This window comes from Macaca mulatta, chromosome 2 (genome assembly GCF_049350105.2).
Source record: "Macaca mulatta isolate MMU2019108-1 chromosome 2, T2T-MMU8v2.0, whole genome shotgun sequence".
Lineage (NCBI taxonomy): Eukaryota > Metazoa > Chordata > Mammalia > Primates > Cercopithecidae > Macaca > Macaca mulatta.
This window is the reverse complement of record NC_133407.1, coordinates 1,949,175-1,971,551: the sequence shown is the minus strand read 5'-3', so window position 1 is coordinate 1,971,551 and position 22,377 is coordinate 1,949,175. Positions and strand designations below refer to the sequence as shown.

General features: G+C 44.3%; 1 protein-coding gene across 2 annotated transcripts in view; it reads left to right on the top strand.

Moving 5' to 3' along the window:
• The window catches only part of UBXN7 (UBX domain protein 7), an 81,543-nt gene that overhangs the window by 3,488 nt on the left and 55,678 nt on the right, over positions 1-22,377 (top strand). The gene's annotated exons all lie outside the window — the stretch shown is intronic.

Sequence of the window (22,377 nt, the reverse complement as noted above, 5' to 3'; positions counted from 1 at the left end):
ACTTCTGGGCTCAGCCATCCTCTTGCCTCAGCCCTCCCAGTAACTGGGGCTACAGGTGCACATCAGTGTGCCTGGTTCAGTAATGGCTGATTAAAAAAAGAGATTATTAAAAAGACAATATCATAATAACTTTTTTTGTTGTTGTTGTTTTGAGATGAATTGGGTCTTACACTGCCACACAGACTGAAGTGCAGTGGTCTGATCATGGCTCACTGCAGTCTCCTCCTCTTGGGTTCAGGCGATCCTCCCCCCTCAGCCTCCAGGGTAACTTTCTATATTTTTTGTGGAGACGGGTCTCACTTTGTTGCGCAGGCTGGTCTTGAACTCCTAGGCTCAAGCAGTCCACCCACCTTGGCCTCCCAAAGGGCTGGGATTACAGGCGTGGGCCACTGCACCTGGCTGAAATAATTTTGATAAAAGGGAAAAGAACTAATCCTCCTTCTCACAACAGCAATATTTGTTTTACATATTCCACTTCTTGTTTATATACTTATTTTTACATTGTAGATCATAGTATATACAATTTCTGAGATTTTTTTTTCTTTTCTTTTCTTTTTTTTTTTTTTTTTAAAGATGGTCTTGTTCTGTCACCCAGGCTGGAGTACTGGAGTACAGTGGCACAGTCATAGCTTGCTGCATCCTTTACTGAATGGGCTCAAGTGATCTCCTGCCTCAGCCTTCAGAGCAAGTTAGGACTACAAGCGTGTGCTGCCATGCCCAACTAAAAGACACAGTTCTGGAATTCTCACTAACATTATGCCATAAACAGTTTTTGCATGGTCAGACTGATAAGCAGGTGGCCAAGAGAAGTTACGACCTTTGTAGTAACCATACTGAGAAGCTATATACAGCATGGTTTGCCATTTATGCTTGCTTTTTGGGTCCCCCCCACAGAATTTCACTAAGTCACCCAGTCTGGAGTGCAGTGGCGTGATTTCAGCTCACTGCTGCCTAAGAAAACCAGTCTTGTTACTTTTATAGTCATTCCACATTTTACAATGCTACTGTTTGATCTCCTCTGATTTATCATACATGGCTTTGAATTACTGTTGAACACTTTCAGAAGTCATATCAATTCTCAAAACATGAAGGAAAAATATGCGGCTGGATCTATTCTGAAATAGCAATTTTTAAAGAATGTTTTGAAGCTGGGTGTGGTGGCTCACACCTGTAATGCCAAGCACTTTGGGAGGCCAATGCGGGTGGATCACCGGAGTTCAGGAGCTTGAGACCAGCCTGGCCAACATGGTGAAACCCTGTATCTGCTAAAAATATAAAAATTAGCTGGGCATGGTGGTGCGCGCCTGTAATCCCAGCTACTCAGGAGGCTGAGGCAGGAGAATCTCGTGAACCCAGGAGACAGAGGTTGCAGTGAGCCGAGATCGGGCCACTGCACTCCAGCCTGGGCAACAGAGCGAGACTCTCTCAAAAAAATAAAATAAAATAAAATAAAATAAAATAAAAGTATTTTGAGCCATGCAGTATTCCATTAGCACCAACTTTGGGCTGACATGTACCACACATATAACTAGTGCACATGTATAATCAGAATAATTCATGGAGTGAAGGTGAGGGATACATAGACACTATAGAACAGGTGCAAAATAAACTAGAAGGTAAGGACAGATGTGAGGGCATAGAAAGTAAAGGCTAAGAAGAGTACAAGAGGTTACTGGTAGAGAAATTCATAGAGCTTTGTGCATAGTGGCAATCACATACTTCAGAAAATTATAGAACCTCAGTTGTAGAAGAGGCCTTAATCTTTCAAATTGTTGAGTGAGTACATATTTATTATAAAAATTAGGAACTGTCATGTTTATAGTATTTAGCTTGATGGCCAATTTCCATTCATATTCCTTTTTTTTTTTTTTTGAGACGGAGTCTCACTCTGTGGCCCACGCTGGAGTGCAAAGGCATGATCTTAGCTCACTGCAGCCTCTGCCTCCTGGGTTCAAGCAATTCTCCTGTCTCAGCCTCCTGAGTAGCTGGGATTACAGGCATGCGCCACCGTGCCCGGCTCATTTTGTATTTTTGGTAGAGACTGGGTTTCTCCATTTTGGTCAGGTTGGTCTTGAACTCCCGAACTCAGGTGATCCTCCCGCCTTGGCCTCCCAAAGTGCTGGGATTATAGGTGTGAACCACTGTGCCCAGCCTCATTCATATTCTTTCATACGGAACATTTCCTTTCTCTTGGGTTAATATTAAAATGTGAGGCCGGGCACGGTGGCTCAAGCCTGTAATCCCAGCACTTTGGGAGGCCGAGACGGGTGGATCACGAGGTTAGGAGATCAAGACCATCCTGGCGAACACGGTGAAACCCCGTCTCTACTAAAAAATACAAAAAACTAGCCGGGCGATGTGGTGGGCGCCTGTAGTCCCAGCTCCTCGGGAGGCTGAGGCAGGAGAATGGCGTAAACCCGGGAGGCGGAGCTCGCAGTGAGCTGAGATCCGGCCACTGCACTCCAGCCTGGGCGGCAGAGCGAGACTCTGTCTCTAAATAAATAAATTAAAAAATATTAAAATGTGATTAAGTTCTCTGTGTCTGGAAAGGTGGTCACAGTATTATAGATGTTAAGATAAAACTTCAGGAATTTTAACAATAGTTTCAATAGGTGATAATTAAGTTTCAGAATTTCTTTTTTTTTTTTTGAGACCAAGTCTCACCCTGTCACCCAGGCTGGAGTACAGTGGTGCGATCTTGGCTCACTGCAGTCTCTGCCTCCCCAGTTCAAGTGATTCTCCTGCCTCAGCCTCCGTAGTGACTGGGACCACAGACACGAATGCCCGGCTAAATTTTTTGTATTTTTAATGGAGATGGGGTTTCATCTTGTTGGCCAGGCTGGTCTCAAACTCTTGACCTGAGGTGATCCACCGACCTCAGCCTCCCAAAGTGCTGGGATTACAGGTGGGAGCCACCACGCCTGGCTGAAGTTTCAGAAATTTAAGGGAGGTAATTTTGAGTTGCGAATGGAATCTTATTAGTAAATTCATTATTTATTGTTAGACTGCTATGTGCCAGGCGTGGTTCATATCTTAAGGATACAATTGTGAGCAAGCCATGGCGTCTGTCCTCAGAAAGCTTAAAGGTTAACAGGAATAGAGACACATGAATAGGTATTAGAATCCAGTGAGAGAATGGTAGGGAGCTAATACGGGAGCACTAAAGAGGGAGGTCAAGAAAGGCTTCCCAGAAGAAATAATTTTTTATCTAAAATCTGGAAGATGGGCCGGGCGCGGTGGCTCAAGCCTGTAATCCCAGCACTTTGGGAGGCCGAGACGGGTGGATCACGAGGTCAGGAGATCGAGACCATCCTGGCTAACACGGTGAAACCCCATCTCTACTAAAAAATACAAAAAACTAGCCGGGCGAGGTGGCGGGCGCCTGTAGTCCCAGCTACTCAGGAGGCTGAGGCAGGAGAATGGCGTAAACCCGGGAGGTGGAGCTTGCAGTGAGCTGAGATCCGGCCACTGCACCCCAGCCTGGGCGACAGAGCAAGACTCCGTCTCAAAAAAAAAAAAAAAAAAATCTGGAAGATGTTTCTGGTAGGAGGAACGTGCAGAGACTTGGAAGAGAATTGGGCAGACATATATACAGACAGAGATGAGAGAGGTGAGACAATAGGTTTAGGGAATTGATAATTCCAAATGAGTAAAGCACAGCTAGTGCAATAAATGGACTTCAGGAGATAAATGGGAGATTGGATTGGGCCTTGTAAGCCATGTTAAAAAAAATCTTGGCTTTATTCTGAGAATAGTGGGGAGTCAAGGGTTTTATTTAGAAGAGTGAGACTGGGCAGTGTGACTTACACCTATAATTCCTGCACTTTGGGAGGCTGAGGTGGGAGGATCCCTTAAGGCCAGGAACTTGAGATCAGCCTGGGCAGCATAGTGAGACCCCATCTCTACAAAATATATTAAAAATGTATTTATTAAAAAGGAGTTACATCTGATTTGGCCTTTTTTTTTTTTTTTTAAAGAGTTACTTGGCTGTAGTGGAGAAGAGATAGGTTCAGAGATCAGTATTGTATAATCAGTATAATAAATACTGTTGTATTAACCCAGGAAAGATAGATAGTGGTGTCCTGAAAAAAGTTAGTGGCAGAGAAGTGGACTCCAAAAGATAAGGGAAGAAATCAGAGTTCAAATGAAGTTTAGGATTCTGTTTTGGACACCTAGGTATGTAACAGTGCTATTTATGAAGGTATGGAATAGCAGAAAGGTGTGGGGAGAAGGTGGTTAGCTCAGTTTTGGATAAGTTAAGGTGCTGCTGATAAGACTTCCAAATGGAGCTGTTCAAGCAGGTGAATATTTGGATCTAGAAAGAAGTGTGAGAAATCTGTCATATCGATGGCAGTTAAAGTTATAAAAATGGGGCCGGGCGCGGTGGCTCACACCTGTAATCCCAGCACTTTGGGAGGCCAAGGTGGGTGGATCACCTGAGGTCAGGAGTTTGAGACTAGCCTGACCAACATGGTGAAACCCCATCTCTGCTAAAAATACAAAATTAGCCGGGCATGGTGGCGTGTGCCTGTAATCCCAGCCAATCAGGACATTGAGGCAGGAGAATTGCTTGAACCTGGGAGGCGGAGGTTGTAGTGAGCCAAGATCGCTCCATTGCTCTCCAACCTGGGCGACAGAGCGAGACTCTGTCTTTTTTTTTTTTTTTTTTTTTTGAGACGGAGTCTCGCTCTGTCGCCCAGGCTGGAGTGCAGTGGCCAGATCTCAGCTCACTACAAGCTCCGCCTCCCGGGTTTACGCCATTCTCCTGCCTCAGCCTCCCGAGGAGCTGGGACTACAGGCGCCCGCCACCTCCCCCGGCTAGTTTTTTGTACTTTTTAGTAGAGACGGGGTTTCACCGGGTTAGCCAGGATGGTCTCGATCTCCTGACCTTGTGATTCGCCCGTCTCGGCCTCCCAAAGTGCTGGGATTACAGGCTTGAGCCACCGCGCCCGGCCAAGAGACTCTGTCTTAAAAAAAAAAAAAAGTTGTAAAAATGGCTGAGGCAAGGCCTAGTGGCTCACACCTGTAATCCTAGCACTTTGGGATGCCAAGGTGGAAGGATTACTTGAGGTCAGAAATTCAAGAGCAGCTTGGACAACATAGCAAAGAGCCTGTCTCTACAAAAAGTAAAAAAAAAATTAACTGGGCCTGGTGGTGTGTGCCTGTAATCCTGGTTGACTTGGGAAGATTGCTTGAGCCCAGAACTTTGAGAGTACAGTGAGCTATGCTCCTGCTGCTACCCTCCAGCCTGGGTGACAAGAGAGAGACCTTGTCTCTAAAAAAAAAAAAAATTAGGAAAAGAGAAAGGATGGCATCTTGCAGGAGAGAGTGTAGTGTGGGAAATAGTAGACTCCAGGACACAATGCTGAAGGGACACCAACATCTGGGGGACTGCAAAGAGGAAAGTGCAGAGAAGACTCAGGAAAAACCAAAGATGTAGGAGGAAAACCAGGAGAATATCATGGCACTTAAAACATCAGGAGTGGCCACGCATGGTGGCTCACACCTGTAATCCCAGCACTTTGGGAGGCTGAGGCGGGTGGATCACACGAGGTTAGGAGTTTGAGACCAGCCTGGCCAATATGGTGAAACACTGTCTCCACTAAATATACAAAAAATGAGCTGGGCATGGTGGTGAGTTCCTGTAATCCCAGCTACTCGGGAGGCTGAGGCAGGAGAATCGCTGGAATCTGAGAGGTGGAGCTTGCAGTGAGCCGAGATCGTGCCACTGCGTTCCAGCCTGGGCAAGATGAGAGTGTGACTCTGTCTCAAAAGAAAAAGAAAAGTGAAAAATTATTTTGTAAATGGAATAATGATTACTCTCTAATTTGTCCTTTGTTTAGCTAACACAATTAGCTTCAAGGTGGCTCTCTTCTGTCCCTGTGGTACTTCAGAATCTTAGTGTTGGTACAATTCACGTAAGTGCTCCAAGGTACTTTGGGTTTATCCACTCAGCCTGTCAGGTGGATAAGTCAGATGGGGGTTGAAGGCCAGGCAGGTAAGCAACTGGTCTCCAAGACTGGGATTGTCCTGCTATGCCCCACCTTATGTTCCCTGAGGCTCTGAGCCGAGTTTCAGGCCTCTGCCATGTCCCTACTCTTCCATGCCCCAGCTCCACAGTTTCCCAAGGATACAGTGAAGCCAGCTGGCACCTGATGGTCAGGCAGGAGGGGAACAAGTACCCCAATGCCCATCACAGCCAAGAAAAGAGGCACAGTGGCCAGGCCACAATCTGGAGCGGGTGAGGGGGCCAGCTCCACCCATCCCAGTGGGATGCCTGGCCCTGAAGCTCCAGAGAGGGTCCGCTGGCCCACACAGGCACTATCCACACGCTCCTCTCAGGGACCGGCTTGTTGGAGGGCTTGTTGCCAATGTTCTTATACATGATAGATGCTCAGTAAATGTTTGCTGGCGTGGAAACATTTACGCGTTGCGGCGGCCTGCCAGTTTAGCCCACGTGCCTGGCCTTCTGCCCTCCCTCCCCAGGGCAGCTGTACCTCAGCCCCTTGTGGTAGAGATGATCCCCAGACCAGGTGGTGACGGGCCCCGTTAGGTTGGGCTGTTGTGTCCTCTGGCTGTGGCTTGGTCAGGCTGGCGTGCAGCCAGGCGAGGACTTGGCGGGCTGGGCTGCCTATAGCCTAATCTGTTTTTAGTCTCCTGTTTTCCAGAATGTCATGTAAGTGGAATCACAATATGTAGCCTTTTGAGTCTGGCTTCTTGCTCTTAAGCTTTTGCATTTGAGATTCATTCATGTTGTCGTGGTTCGTAGTTCCTTCCTATTTATTGGGGAATAGTATACCATTGTATAGTTATACTGTGGTTTGTGTATGCATTTATCAGATGAAGGATACTTTCCAGTTTGGGGATATTATAAATAAAGCCAGAAACAGTAGTGTACAGCTGTGTGAGTATCTTTTGAAAAATACCTAGGAGTGTGTTTATTGGATCGTATAATAATAGTTATATTAACTTTCTAAGAAGCTGACGAATTTGTGGCTTTCTGGTATAGTGGCTTTCTAAAGTCGCTTTGGAAAGTGTAGTGGCTTTGAGAGGCTGTGGGAGGATTGCTGGAGGCCAGGAGTTTGACGCCAGCCTGGACAACAAAGGAGACCCCTCCCCATCTCTATTAAAAAAATAAGAATAGGCCGGGCGCGGTGGCTCACGCCTGTAATCCCAGCACTTTGGGAGGCCGAGGCGGGCGGATCACGAGGTCAGGAGATCGAGACCATCCTGGCTAACACGGTGGAACCCTGTCCCTACTGAAAAATAGAAAAAACTAGCCGGGCGTAGCGTCAGGCGCCTGTAGTCCCAGCTACTCAGGAGGCTGAGGCAGGAGAATGGCGTGAACCCGGGAGGCGGAGCTTGCAGTGAGCCGAGATGGCGCCACCGCACTCCAGCCTGGGCGACAGCGAGACTATGTCTCAAAAAAAAAATTAAAAAATAAAAATAATAGTAATAATAAAAGAGAGTTCCAGTTGTTCTGCATTCTTGCCATCATTTGGTATTTTTAGTTGTCTTTGTTTTTTTCTTTTGGTACAAGATCTCACTCTCTTGCCCAGGGTGGAGTGCAGCCGTGTTGTCGTAGCTTTCTGCAGCCTCAAGCTCGTGGGGTCAAGTGATCCTCCTGCCTCAGCCTCCTATGTAGTTGGGACTACAGGCACACACCACCATGCCCAGCTAATGTTTTATTTTCTGTATAGATGAGGTCTTCCTGTGTTGCCCAGGCTGGTCTCAAACTCCTGCCTTGGTCTCCCACAGTGCTGGGGTTACCGGTGTGAGCCTCCACGCCTGGGGTTGTTTTGTTTGTTTGTTTTTTGTTTTTGAGATGGAGTCTCACCCTGTCATCCAGGCTGGAGTGCAGTGGCGTGATCTCGGTTTATTGCAACCTCTGCCTCTTGGGTTCAAGCGATTCTCCTGCCTCACCCTCCCAAGTAACTGGGACTACAGGCGCACACCACCATGCCTGGATAATTTTTGTATTTTTATTAGAGACAGGGTTTCACCATGTTGGCCAATCTGGTCTTGAACTCCTGGCCTCAAGTGATCTGCCCGCCTCAACCTCTCAAAGTGTTGGGATTACTATGAGCTACCATGCCTGGCCATTTTTTTTTTAAAGCTATTTCAATAAGTGTGTAATGGTATGTCATTGTGGTCTTAATTTGCATTTCTCAGATGACTAATGATACGGGGCATTTTTCATGTAATAACGTACCATCTATAAATCTTTTTTTTTTTTTTTTTTTTGAGATGGAGTCTCGCTCTGTTGCCAGGCTGGAGTGCAGTGGTGCGATCTCGGCTCACTGCAGCTTCCACCTCCCAAGTTCAAGCTGTTCTCCTGCCTCAGCCTCCCAAGTAGCTGGGATTACAGGCGCCCGCCACCACACCCAGCTAATTTTTTGTATTTTTAGTAGAGATGGGGCTTTCATCATGTTGGCCAGGATGGTCTTGATCTCCTGACCTTGTGATCCTCCTGCCTTGGCCTCCCAAAGTGCTGGGATTACGGGTGTGAGCCAACGCGCCTGGCCACCATCCATAAATCTTTCACGCCCCAACTTTTAATTATTAGATTCAACAGACATAAAATTACTCTATCAAATTGCTGTAAATGTTTCTGAATGCTTCCACTGGAATTTGTATTTTTATCTTGTCACAGACTAGTAAGAGATAGCTGGTCTAAGGACTACCGTTTGGGTAGCACTGGCCTAGGTGATGGCAGAACAGGAACTGGAACTCGGGCATCTTGGCTTCTAGGCGCATGCATTTCCCACCATTAGCACTAGTTCCCGCACCACTGGTTCCTTTTGTGAACTGATGAATGTTTGCCTTATCTATCCCCTAACTTAATAATTCGATTTATCTGTACTCACTTCGTGTTTTTTGGTATGCATTTAAAAATGTTTTCAATATTTGAAAACTTAAAAACTCCAAGATTAGAGGCTGAGGTTAAAATTTCAGCTTATTTCTCACAACTATCATCCACTCCCATATCCTTGGCAAGTAGTTTAGCTTACTTTGGTATCGTTGCTGGGGAAAATGTGGAACAGAAAAGTAACCTCTTATCCCTGTCATTTCTGTACAGGGATGAGGATGATTGTTTTAAAAGTCTCTGTGACTGCTGTACTTTGGTTTCTGGATGGTAGTGAAGAGATGATCACTGTCCTTCTTTTGGCACTGAGAGTAGTGGACAGTGTGCGTAAGAATATAAACTAGAAGATAGCAGCATGAAAATGGCCATCATAAATTGTGTGCCACGGCTGGGTTAAGTAATGCCCTTTGGTGCCATTCATTAGCAAGTGTAAGACAGATGGAGAGAAGGACAGATAAAGGAAGTTTCAGAAGGGGGTTCATGTGGTGAGAAACAAAGTAGGACTCCTGTCATAGGGTATAGATGACTGGATTAGATTAAGCTACCCTGCCGCTGCCTACAATATTGGAGCCTCAAAATAAGCCCGTTTTTAATTTGTTTTTTCTTTTTTTGTTTTTGAGATGGAGTCTTGCTCTGTCACTAAGACTGGAGTCAATGGCGCAATCTTGGCTCACTGCAACCTCCACCTCCCAGGGTCAAACGGTTCTCTTGCCTCAGACTCCTGAGTAGCTGGGATTACAGGCGCGCATCACCACGACTGGCTAATTTTTTTGGTACTTACAGTAGAGATGGGGTATCACCATGTTGGCTGGTTTCTCCTGACTTCAGGTAATCTGTCCACCTTGGCCTCCCAAAGTGCTGGGATTACAGACATGAGACACCGTGCCCAGTCCCAATAAGCCCATTTTTAACAAGTTTGCAAATAGTTTAAATCTGTAAACTTGTCAAACTTGTTTTATTAGCCCCCGCCTAAAAAAAAAAAAAAAAAGTTATGTTCTTCTAACTGCAGTAAGATAGAAGTCCAAATTCTTTACAGCTGATCCATCAGTAATTGTTAAATACCTCTCGGGTATATAGGTAAAATGTAGGTAAAATGTGTAACTTCACTAAACTTGTTTATCACTGTTCCTTGCCTTACATCATTTAGCCCTCCTTACTTTTCAGCCTCTTCCCTTTCAGTTAACCTTCACTTCTTCATATTCCTCTGTGTAGCTCAGTGATAGTGTTATTGGCAATTGCAGTAGGACAGTTCTATCCATTCCAGAAGTTGAACACTTTTAGTTGCCTTGCTGACAAATTACAGCAAATTGAGTGGTTTAACACACATTTATTCTGTCATGGTTCTGGAGGCTGGAAGTCTGAAATAAAGGTTCGAGTAGTCTTTTGGGGGACATTTTTCAGTCCACCACATCACCCCTGGCTTCTCTCCACGAAATTCCAGTAGTGTCCCCAACTCCGCAGGCATGAAACACCAAAAATGGTCTCTCATGTTACTGAATGCCTCCAGGGCTTCGACACTGAGAACCACCGGGACCTTTAATTCTCTTTCAGTTAGCTCCTGTTTCTAAAATGATTCACTAAGTGTTACGCTAAGAACAACTGATGATACAGGAACAGATGGCTTAGTTTGGCTTTATTTAAGAAAGTGAATGGTATACTTTGCTTCATGGACTTCTTTCTAGCACTACCTTTGTTCAGACTTACCAAGATTTAGCATGTGCTTCCTTTTTAAAAAATCTGCGTATGTAGTGGCACTTTTTTTGGAAAGCTCTTGCAGGTCACTGTCCTGACAGAATCCAAAGATGGAAGTCATCCTGTCACATTATTTATTTATTTATTTATTTAGAGATAGGGTCTTGCTCTGTTGCCCAGGCTGGAGTGCAGTGGCGTGATCTTGGCTCACTGCAACCTACGCCTTCTGGGTTCAAGTGATTCTCCCACCTCGGCCTCCCTAGTAGCTGGGACTACCGACGCCCACCACCAGGCCTGGCTAATTTTGGTTATTTTTAGTAGAGATGGGGTTTCGCCATGTGGGCCAGGTTGGTCTCCAACTCCTGGCCTCAAGTGATCCGCCCACCTCGGCCTCCCAAAGTGCTGGGATTACAGGCATGAGCCACCACGCCTGACCTCAGATTGTTACCAGTGGTATGGTAGCACCATCTCGGGAATATGCTCCCTAAAGGTTAGGTTCCCACGTTAAATGGTTGTGTGAAGACTGTAGAAAGGATGGCAAAATAGTCTTTCCCCATCCTCTAACTCTGGACCCTGAGTGTTGACATCATCTGCCCCAAAATATTACAGTTGTTATTTCCTTTACTATAGTTTTATTTGTTGTGCGTTGTAATGCCATTCGCTGTAGAATCCTTTTAATAAATTCTCTTGTAATGTTTAACTCTATAGACCTATGAATCTTAGAAATTTTAGAATACATACTGTACTTCTCTTTATATCAGCTTCTATATCAGCTCTCAATGCTTCTCAGTCACACTGGAGTGCTGTTACAGATTTCTTTGAAGCAGATCCCTTGCATGTATCATTTTGTTCTCTATGCATACCATTCACTTTCTAGTGTAACAGTTTTTTGCTGTCTTCATTGTACTGCTCTTAAAAAAAATGAGTGTTTAACTTGAATGAGACACATGTTCATAGCATCAGATGAGTGAGAAAAAGAAAAATGAGATGTCTTTCTCTGCCTGTTTACTGTCAAAAATGTATTTCTCCATAAGCTATATATATTCACACTTTATACGTCCATGTCATTTACATATAGAGTACTGTAAACTTGGGACTGTCTGTCCATCTCCCTCCCTCCCTCCCTCCCTCTCTCCCTTCCTTCCTTCCTTCCTTCTTTGTCTTGTCTTCTTTTCTTTCTTGAGACGGAGTCTTGCTCTGTCACCCAGGCTGGAGTGCAGTGGCGTGATCTCGGCTCACAGCAACCTCTGCCTCCTGGGTTCCAGCGATTCTCCCACCCCAGCCTCCTGAGTAGCTGGGATTACAGACTCCTACCATCATGCCCAGCTAATTTTGTGTTTTTAGTAGAGACAGGGTTTCACATGTTGGTCAGGCTGGTCTTGAACTCCTGACTTCAAGGGAGCCACCGTGCCTGGCCAGTCTATTAATAGCTAACTGCTAATTGAGAGGTATCCCAAGTTCTTTAATGTGAATTTTTTTTTTTCTTTAAGAGACAGGATTTTACTCTGTCACCCAGGTTGGAGTGGTATGATCATAGCTCACAGCAGCCTCAAAACTCCTGGACATAAGCAATCCTTCCACCTCAGCCTCCCGAGTAGCTGGGACTATAGGCACTTGCCACCACGCCTGGCTAATCTTTTTATTTTTTGTAGAGATGGGAGTTTTTTACCATGTTGCCCAGACTGGTCTCAAACTTGTGACCATGTTGCCCAGACTGGTCTCAAACTTGTGAGCTCAAGCAATCTGTCTGCCTCCGCCTTCCAAAGTGTTGGGATTACAGTGTGAGCCACCACGCCCAGCTGAATTCTCTTTTTTTTTTTTTTTTTTTGAGACGGAGTCTCGCTCTGTTGACCAGGCTGGAGTGCAGTGGCCGGATCTCAGCTCACTGCAAGCTCCGCCTCCCGGGTTTACGCCATTCTCCTGCCTCAGCCTCCCGAGTAGCTGGGATTACAGGCGCCCGCCACCTCGCCCAGCTAATTTTTTGTATTTTTTTGGTAGAGACAGGGTTTCACCGTATTAGCCAGGATGGTCTCGATCTCCTGACCTCGTGATCCACCTGTCTCGGCCTCCCAAAGTGCTGGGATTACAGGCTTGAGCCACCGCGCCCGGCCTGAATTCTCTTAATTCACAGTGGCGCTTCATGAAGTTGATAAATCCTCATTTTATAACTGAGGAAACTGATGCCTAGAGAAATTAGTAACTTACTCAGAGTCACACTAGTGAATGACAGAAGTAGGAGTCAAACCCAGGTTTATCTGAGTAGTTTCCGGGCTCTTACTAACTCCTGTCTATTCTGTACTCCTTAGCATGAGTACAGAAGGGAATTTGAAGAATATTTTCTCTTTGTTACTGGGCGTAAGACAGGTCAGAGGCAGGCCGGGCGCGGTGGCTCACGCCTGTAATCCCAGCACTTTGGGAGGCCAAGGCGGGCGGATCATGAGGTCAGGAGATCGAGACCATGCTGGCTAACACAGTGAAACCCCGTCTCTACTAAAAATATGAAAAAATTAGCCAGGTGTGGTGGCGGGCGCCTATAGTCCCAGTTACTCCGGAGGCTGAGGCAGGAGAATGGCGCAAACCCGGGAGGTGGAGCTGGCAGTGAGCCGAGATCGCGCCACTGCATTCCAGTCTGGGGGACAGAGCGAGACTCCGTCTCAAAAAAAAAAAAAAAAAAAGGCAGGGCAGAGGCAAAGGTTTTTATACATTAATTTTAACTTCTTGCTGTGTCTGTGGCTCCAGGTGCTTAATGTCTTTTCATGCCCTAAGTTGCCCTCACGTGGTACTGCAGGCCTTTCTGACCTCGTCCCTGAAAGGCACTTGTGACACTAAAGCTACTTACATCCCTCCTCTTCTAAATCAACACCCTTTTCCTCTATGTATCAACTCTAAATTCATTGTTACTAGCTTCTAAGAGAAGGCAATGTGATTGAATTAATTTAGATTATGAAATGATTGATACATCCTTAACTCTAGTAAGTCTTCATATTTTTAAATAGGATGTTTGTTTACCCAAATTAATCTCTGAATTGGAAGTATTTTAGGCAGCATAATAACATGAAAAAAAAAAGGCACTTAGGAAAAGACTTTTGGGCTCGGCAGACTAAAATGTTGACAGGCCTGCTGCTTGAGGATTGACTTCACAAGTTCTGATTCTCATCAGAACCCACAAATTCTCTAAATGGTTCCCCTGGCAGTGGCATTGGAGTTCTGGTAGGTGAAGGGTGGTGGAAAGGGTGGCAACAATATTTGTATGCAGTGGCATTTTTAAGTTGAATTTCCTTTTTTTTTTTTTTTGAGACAGTCTTGCTCAGTCGCCCAGGCTGGAGTGCAATGGTGCGATCTCAGCTCACTGCAACCTCTGCCTCCTGGGTTCAAGTGATTCTCCCGCCTCAGCCTCCCGAGTAGCTGGGATTATACGCTCCTACCATCGTGCCTGGCCAATTTTTGCAGAGACGGAGTTTCACCATGTTGGCCAGGCTGGTCTCGAACTCCTGACCTCAGGTGATCTGCCCCCCTCAGCCTCCCGAAGTGCTGGGATTACAGGCGTGAGCCACCATGCCTGGTATAAGTTGAATTTCCTATGACCAGATAAGTTTGTGAGTGAAAGTAGCCAGCATTGGTTGCTGTTACGGCAGAAGTGAGTTTAACTTCACCATCAACATGTTCTTTCTGCTTTTTTGTGGTGCTGTGGTGCAGTATGAGCACTTAGACAAGAGCCACAATAGTGTAAACTTGGCCACTGAGTTCTCTGAAAAGAAAGTTTGGTCCATACCTTGAGAAGCTAGTTTTAGGGTTCATTGGGAGGCAGATGTTAACAGATTGTGCATCTCTGCTAGAACAAGCAGCCAACAGTAGTCTTCCTGTAAGAAACCTTTAATTTTCAGCTGCTGTCTAAATTAAAATGGTAGAGTACAGTAGTCACTGAACTTTTTTTTTTTTTTTCCCGAGACGGAATCTCGTACTGTCTCCCAGGCTGGAGTGCAGTGGCACGATATGGGCCCACTGAAAGCTCCGCCTCCTGAGTTCACGCCATTCTCCTGCCCCAGCCTCCCGAGTAGCTGGGACTGCAGGTGCCCGCCACCATGCCTGGCTAATTTTTTGTATTTTTTTAGTGGAGACGGGGTTTCACTGTTAGCCAGGAGAGTGTCCATCTCCTGACCTCGTGATCTGCCCGCCTCGGCCTCCCAAAGTGCTGGGATTACAGATGTGAGCCACCACGCCCAGCCTTTTTTTTTTTTTTTTTTTGAGATGGGTGTCTCGTTCTGTTGCCAGGCTGGAGTGCAGTGGCGCAATCTCAGCTCACCGCAACCTCTGACTCCCTGGTTCAAGCGATTTTCCCACTTCAGACTCCCAAGTACCCGGGATTACAGGCACACGCCACCACACCCAGCTATTTTTTTTTGTATCTTTTTAGTAGAGATGGGGTTTCACCATGTTGGCCAGGATGGTCTTGATCTCCTGACCTCGTGATCCACCCGTCTTGGCCTCCCAAAGTGCTAGGATTACAGGCGTGAGCCACTGTGCCCAGCCCACTGAACTTTTATAGAGTAGCATTTAAGAAGTATGATAATATGGCCGGGCGTGGTGGCTCACGCCTGTAATCCCAGCACTTTGGGAGGCTGAGGTGGGCAGATCACAAGGTCAGGAGATCGAGACCATCCTGGCCAACACAGTGAAACCCCATCTCTACTAAAAATACAAAAATTAGTTGAGCATGGTGGTGGCGCCTGTAATCCCAGCTACTCGGGAGGCTGAGGCAGGAGAACCGCTTGAACCTGGGAGACGGAGGTTGCAGTGAGGCAAGATGGCGCCACTGCACTCCAGCCTGGGCAACAGAGCGAGACTCTGTCTCAAAAAAAAAAAAAAAAAAAAGAAGAAGTATGATAATACAACACAATGTAACTGGAGACAGTGTACAAATATTAGGGAAACACTGAAAGCCTCAGGTTTTATGAATAAGAATATGGTAGCGGCCGGGTGCGGTGGCTCAAGCCTGTAATCCCAGCACTTTGGGAGGCCGAGGCGGGTGGATCACGAGGTCAGGAGATCAAGACCATCCTGGCTAACATGGTAAAACCCCGTCTCTACTAAAAGTACAAAAAAAACTAGCCGGGCGTGGTGGCGGGCGCCTGTGATCCCAGCTACTTGGAGGCTGAGGCAGGAGAATGGCATGAACCTGGGAGGCAGAGTTTGCAGTGAGCCAAGATCACGCCACTGCACTCCAGCCTGGGCGATACAGCGAGACTCCGTCTCAAAAAAAAAAAAAAAAAAAAAAAGAATATGGTAGCATATGTGTCTTGAAATTGTTTATCAAATTTGTGCTGTTTTTGCCCGAAGAATCTGTATTTAGTTGCATAACATAAGGTTGGCTGTGGGGCTATTAGAACTTTTCCTTTCCTTCAAAAAGTTGCATTTGTGTTTTTGTTTTGATATTTCATTTTTTAAAGTGTTTTGTGATATTTAGAATGTTAAATTTGTATATACTACAATTTAACTTTTGGTTCAGCTCCACTGAGAACTTAGGAAGAAGTAACTGGGATGACAAAAGTGAGATCTGGGCTAGTTGAGTGAGCTTTTAAAGTTTGAGAGACAGAAGAGCTAGCAGAGACAAGGGTAGAAATTATGACTCGCTGGAAAAGTATATATTTGTTCCTGCTTCAGAGTGAGGAGGGAGGAGAAATGTTCAGAACGTAACAGAAAGGTGGGTGTTTGGTTTGTTGTCCCAACTGCTATCCAAATCATGCAAAGATAGGGCTTTATAAAGTCCTACCAAGGGAACTGCCTAGATGATGCCGGTAGGTCCATGTGGCTGAGGGGATGGTACAGAGGTGAGATGAGAGTAGAGGGATATAAAATGGGAGGGGTAAGGAACAAATCTTGTATGCAGCTTGAGAGGGATTAAAACTTTTCCAATCAGTAAGACAGAACCGTTGAAATAGGAAGATAGACAATTGAACTTACATTATTTTGCTGTGTTGGAGGTACACCTGGCCCTCCATATCCGTGGGTTCTGTATTGGTGAATTTAGCCTGTGTATTGAAAATATTCAGGGAAAAGACCAGGTGCAGTGCAGTGGCGCATGCCTCGTAATCCCAACACTTTGGGAGGCCGAGGTGGGCAGATCACCTGAGGTCAGGAGTTCAGGACCAGCCTGGCCAACATGGCGAAACCCTGTCTCTACTAAACATACAAAATTAGCTGGGTGTGTTGGCAGACACCTGTAATCCCAGCTACCTGGGAGGCTGAGGCAGGAGAATTGCTTGAACCTGGGAGACAGAGGTTGCAGTGAGCAGAGATGGTACCACTGCACTCCAGCAAAAAGAAACAAAATATTCAGGGAAAAAGAAAACATTGTTGCATCTCTACCGAACACTTACAGACTTTTCTGTTTGTTATTATTTTCTACAGTATAACAACTGTTTACATTGTATTAGGTACAGTGTAATAGTATTTACATTGTATTAGATGCTATAAGTAATCTAGAGATGATTTAAAGTATAGATTGTTTGCAAATCCTGTACCATTTTGTATGAAGAACTTGAACATTCTCAAATTTTGGTATTTGGGCGGTAATGGAACCAATGCCCCATGGATACCGGAGGGATGACATATTATATATCAAAGGGGGCCAAGAGGTGTGAGATACAGTAATTCATGTAAGAGATGTTGAGGGCTTGAGCTAAGACGGTGGCAGTGGACATAGGAAAGGCTGGATAGGAGTGGTATTAACTAGAAGGAACTATAGGCCTCTTTGGTTAACTGATGGGATGTTCACTTGGGGGAGTAAGAAGTCTAAGAATGTTTCTCAAATTTGAGTAATGTATGAAGCTCTTTGGAAAAACGTCCCTGGTCCTGTGTAACTTAAATTACCATATATGCCCCGATAAAAGGCAGACTCCAAATGAAAGGCAATTGTTTTTCTCTAATTTCCCAAAAGGGTGTTTGTTTTTTCAATTTTTAAAATTGTATTAACATATACATAACAAAATTTATCATTTTAACCTTTTTTTGAGACTGAGTTTCGCTCTTGTTGCCCAGGCTGGAGTGCAACGGAGTGACCTCAGCTCACTGCAACCTTTGCCTCCTGGGTTCAAGCGCTTCTCCTCCCTCAGCCTCCCTAGTAGCTAGAATTACAGGTGCCCACCACACCCGGCTAATTTTTGTATTTTTTAGTAGAGACGGGGTTTTACCATGTTGGCCAGGCTGGTCTCAAACTCCTGACCTCAAGTGATCTGCCCACATCAGCCTCCTAAAGTGCTAGGATTACAGCTGCGAGCTACCGTGCTTGGCCCATTTTAACCATTTTTAAGGATACAGTTCAGTGGTATTAAATACATTAATAATGTGTAACCATTACCAACGACCCTCTCTATAACTCTTTGTCTTGTAAAACTAAAACTGTATACCCATTAAACAATAACTCCCTATTCCTCATTCTACCTTCCTCCAGCCCCTGGCAACCATCATTCTACTTTCTGACTGTGATTTTTAGTGCTCTAAATATCTCACATAAGTGGAATCATACGGCATTTGTATTTTTGTGACTGGCTTATTTCACTTAGCATAATGTCCTCAAGGTTCATTCATGTCAGAATTTCTTTCCTTTTTAAGGCTCTATGATATTCCATTGTATGAATATACTACTTTAGTTTATCCATTCATGTGTTGGTGGGTACTTGGGTGGCTTCCATGTTTTACCTACTGTGAATAATGCTGTTATGAAAATGGGCATGTAAATACCTTTTTGAGACCCTGCTTTCAGTTCTCTGGGTATATCGCCAGAAGTGAAATTACTGGATCATATGGTAATTCTGTTGTTAGTTTTTTGAGGAATCACCATAGTTTTCCACCCTAGTTGTACCATTTTATATTCCCATCAAGAGTGCATAGTGGTTCCAGTTTCTCCACATCCTCACCCACACTTGTTATTTTTTGTTTTTTACTAGTAGCCTTTTTAATGGGTATAACCTGGTACTAAAAAAACAGTTGACTGTCAACTATGTGCGTTTCTAGAGATTTAAGTGAAATGATCAGGTGCTTTCTTGGGTAATTTTTATTGATTTAACATTATTACACACATTGTATATTCATGCTTTTTTTTTTTTTTTTTTTTTGAGATGAAGTCTCGTTCTGTCACCCAGACTGAAGTGCAGTGGTGTGATCTCAGCTTGCTGTAACCTCCGCCTGTTGGATTCAAGAGATTTTCCTGCCTCAGCCTCCCTAGTAGCTGAGATTTCAGATGCCTGCCACCATGCCTGGCTGATTTTTGTATTTCTAGTAGAAGACGGGGTTTCACCCTGTTGGCCAGGCTGGTCTGGAACTCCTGAGCTCAACTGATGCGCCTGCCTCAACCTCCCAAAGTGCCAGGTTTACAGGCACGAGCCACTGCACCTGGCTGCCTTTTTTCAGTCATATTTTATGAAATGAGTTTATTCAGTTGTTTTCATTTGCACCTTAAAATATATCTTTATCAGTTTTCAGAAAAGGCTATAGCTACTCCATGTCATCTGCTAGTTTATTTGTTTTTGAGATGAAATCTTACTCTTGTGCCCCAGGCTGGAGTGCAGCGGCTCACTGCAACCTCTGCTCCCAGGCTAAGTGATTCTCCTGCCTCAGCCTCCCGAGTAGCTGGAATTACAAGCGCCTGCCACCACGTCTGGCTAATTTTTGCATTTTTAGTAGAGAAGGGGTTTCACCATGTTGGTCAGGCTGGTCTTGAACTCCTGACCTCAGCTAATCTGCCTGCCTCGGCCTCCCAAAGTGCTGGGATTACAGGTGTGAGCCACTGTGCTCGGCCATCCGCTAGTTTTTTGAAGCATGTTATTTTCACTTCTTTTTAAATCTATCTTAAATCCATTAATCCAGCGTATCCATTTGCTATTTATTTCCACAATGTAACCATACTGCTTTATAAATTAATTTTAAAACATAAGTATATGCACAAAGTACAAAATTAAATTGTTATGAAAGGGTTGCCAGTGGTTTTGACTAAGGCCTGCTCCCTCTCTCTCTAGTGTATAGCTAATGAGTTAAAGTACTATGAGATATCACTAAGTTTATCAGACATTGATCACATGCAAGCAAGCCTGATGCCAGGTGCTGGGAGATACCGAGGCAAGAAAACCAGTTCCTCTGTTCAAGAACCGTCTATTCTTTTAGGGGAGCCAGAAAATAAACCAGCATTTACTAGTAGTATATCCATGGATATAATAGAACGTTATCTCGGGGATGGGAATGGGCAGGTAGGCTAGTATACAAATGAACAAAGTAACATTTCTGTTGATTTCAGCATGCATGAACTAGATGAGGGGATGATGGGGAGGATAAGGGCATTCCAAGCAGGTAATGAATTTGACTATAGTAAACTATGTAGGATGAGGAAGAAGAAAGGCAAAGCCAGAGAAATAAGCTGAGGCCTGATCCAACAAAGGGCTTTCCAGATCATAAAGACTTGAATTTATGCTGCAGGCATCAGAAGAAAGCCGTTAAGGGATTTTTTTTGTTTTTGTTTTTGTTTTTGTTTTTTTGAAACGAGTTCTCGCTCTCTTGACCAAGCTGGAGTGAAGTGACACAATCTCAGGTTCAAGTGATTCTCTTGCCTCAGCTTCCTGAGTAGCTGGGATTGCAGATGTGTGCCAACACACCTGGCTAATTTTTGTATTTTTAGTAGAGACAGGGTTTCACCATGTTGGTCAGGCTGGTCTCGAACTCCTAACCTCCTAACTGCCTACTTTGGCCTCCAAAAGTGCTGGGATTACAGGTGTGAGCCACCATGCCTGGTCGCCATTAAGGGATTTTAAACAGGAGGATGATACAATGAGACTTATATTTTGGAACACACCCTCTGCAGCAAGGTGGAAGATGGAATAATGATCAGTTAGGAGCCTGTTGAAGTAATTGAGGTAAGTATTAAGGATTTGCCTTAGAGACAGTAGTAGTACAGAAGAGAAAACAAATGAGAGACAGTAAGAGTAGAGTTAGCACTTCCATTTCTTGCAGTAAGGATAATGTAGAGTGATAACATGAATAACCCTGCTGCTGAGAAAAACAGTGCTGAAGAATGTATGTATTCAAAAAAATTTTTAAGGCCTAGTGTGGTGATTCACTCCTGTAATCCCTGCACTTTGGGAGGCCGAGGCGGGCGGATCACCTGATGGGCAGATCACCTGAGGTCAGGAGGTCAAGACCAGCCTGGCCAACATGGTGAAACCTTGTCTCTACTAAAAATACAAAAATTAGCCCGGCGTGGTGGCAGGCACCTGTAATCTCAGCCACTTGGGAGGCTGAGACAGGATTGTTACAGTCACATTTCCCATGTGGTCTTGAAAAACTTCCAAGTCAGAAATGTGTTTGAAGTGATCTCTGCTGGTGCCCGTGGGTGCCTTGAAAAGTCTGTCAAATCATATCCTCTTAGGATGAAATGTACCTTCAACACAAGCTTCAGAATTCTGCAGATTAAAATGTCAAGGCACATGACATCACAGTTAAAAAAACACAAATCAGACAAAAACTGTGGCATAGTGAGCAAGATCCAGCAGGAACATGAGATAGTGACCTATAGAAACTGTAGAAATTTTATATTTTCCCTTAGTGATTCCAATAAGTTTGGTTAATATGCTTGAAGAAATGAAAGATTGAAATAGGAGTATGAATTAAGGATCTCCAAAACATGATCAAGCAGATGAGGAAGTAAACAAAAACAGAACTTCCAGTTATAAAAAATTAGCTGAAATCAAAAGCTCAGTGAGCAAGGGAAGAAACAGATTGGCACAGCTGAAGGGAAAATGTGTGAACTCGAAATAGCATTGAAGAGATTAGCCACAATGCACATAGAGAGCTAAAGAGACAATACGCATGTGAAAGAAAGGTTGAGACATAAAGGTTAGAGTGAAGAGTTGTAACGTACATCTAATTGGAGTTACAGAGGAAATAAGTGTGAATGGAGGGTGAGGCAGCGATCAAATAGAAATTGCTGCGACTTTTTCAGAATTGATAAAAGAAAATCTTCAAGTGGTAAAAGTCCACTGAATCCCAGAGAGGATAAATAAAATCAGCCCTGACAAATCAGAGTGAAATTGCAGAAGGCTAAAGACAGAGGGTCTTAAAAGCAACTAGAAACAACAGATTGCTATAAAAACATTTTTCTGTAGTCTGGCAACTGATTTCCCAGCAGCAACAACAGAAGCCAGAGGACATTGGAATGCTGTCTTCAATATTCTGAGAGAAAATAGCTGTCAGCTTTGAAATGGAATACCCAGTAAAACTGTCAGGAATGACAGCGAAATAAAGACATTTTCAGGCAAAAACTTAAGAGCATTTACCATCAAGAGAAGGAGATTCTAAGGGACGTAATTCAGATAGAAGAAAAATCATCCCAAATGGAAAGCTTGAGGTGCTTTTTCGTGGCCCTAAAATGTTCAATTTACATTCTATCATTAGACATTTTTGTTGTTTCCAACTTTTCAATATAAACTGAAGCTATGCTGGACATGTGTATGAACATGTTTATGCATATAGTATTTTATGTAGATTTTATTTTATTTTGACTAGAAGCCGAAATTACTGAGTCAAAAAAGGAATGAGTATTTTTGTTTCTGGAATACATGTTGTAAAATTGTTTTCTTAAAGGACCTTACCAATTTACATTTCGTTTAGCAGAGTCCGTTAGCTTTACTTTATTTACAAATGAGTTAGTTTGTAATAGGGACATTTTTAAATGATGAAGATTGACATTTCTTACCAGATTTTGACTTAGTTATGTCTTAGACAAAAAAATGTTCCTTCTCACTTGTTTGTCATTGGTATTAAAGATGCCTTTT